The sequence below is a fragment of the Augochlora pura genome, chromosome 2, assembly GCF_028453695.1.
Source record: "Augochlora pura isolate Apur16 chromosome 2, APUR_v2.2.1, whole genome shotgun sequence".
Taxonomy (NCBI): domain Eukaryota; kingdom Metazoa; phylum Arthropoda; class Insecta; order Hymenoptera; family Halictidae; genus Augochlora; species Augochlora pura.
The window spans coordinates 24974396-24975533 of NC_135773.1; positions in this window are offsets into that span (position 1 = coordinate 24974396).

The following is a 1138-nucleotide window of genomic DNA, read 5'->3' on the forward strand; positions in this document are numbered from 1 at the left end:
TCGTTTGCCGTGCACAAATCGCTTTGTATGCATATCGCATGAAAAGTCCGGACGAACGGATATTTCTGGAACACCCGGTGTAACGAGGGAAGCCGGCTGCTTATCCCGTTGCGTACTTTGGCCCGTGTGTACAGTGAAAACGCCGACAATTAGCTCTCGTTAACCTGCTCCGACGTTCGTTCGACGGTTCGTTAAACCTGACCTGCTTCCTGGCGGCCGCGGATCGTCCTGCTCGCCGGAGGGAGGACCTAACGCTAGACGAGAGATCTCGTCACGCGGTGATCGCACGCGAACGCGGAAACGACGGGCATGCACGCGATCGTAGATCGACCGACGGAGCCGGTTTTCTTCGCGGATGACCAGACCGAACAAGCTTCGTTCTTTCTTCCGACAGCTCGACCTACATCCGCGACACGGCCCCAGGAAGCCTCCGCGATTTATTGCGTTTTTATTGGCACCGTCGCGCACGTCCACCACTATAATTCCTCCCCCCACCACCCCCACCCCCGACCACGAGACCCGTCGCTAATTGAAAAGTACACCGGCGGATGTCTATCCCCTCCCTCCTCCCTCGGTTTACACGCGTCTCTTATCGATCCTTTATTCGGCCGACGCATCCGGCGCGGCTGGTACTTTAACCCTTTGCGCTCGAAGCGATTTTAAATGTAAATCTGAAATCATTTTTCTGTTTCATACTATTTCCATTCTATGCAACGAACAGTTTCACTACTTACAGATTCGAGCAAAGTTATCATTGCATTTAATTCTGGCAATTCTCGCTCATTGGATTATACATTTTCATATAATCTGTTAAAGCTTTTTCGGCGTTGGAGCGTTCTAAATTTATGCGAACGGAGAAACGGTAATCAACTATAATTACGTAATCTCGTTTTACGAAGCCCCATCTCCCCGATACCATAAAACGAAATCGACATGAATATTTATAATTGTCGCCGTTTCTACAATTCTCCCATCTCTTATGTCGCATTAATTACTTCATTTACTAGCAACAATTTGGAATATTGGATTCTGTTTCGAAAATCTATACATTTTTTCCTGCAGTTAATAATTCGAGTAGAACGATACATAATATTGTGAAAGTCGAATATTGCAAGAGTTTGGTCGTTTTTATTAAAGC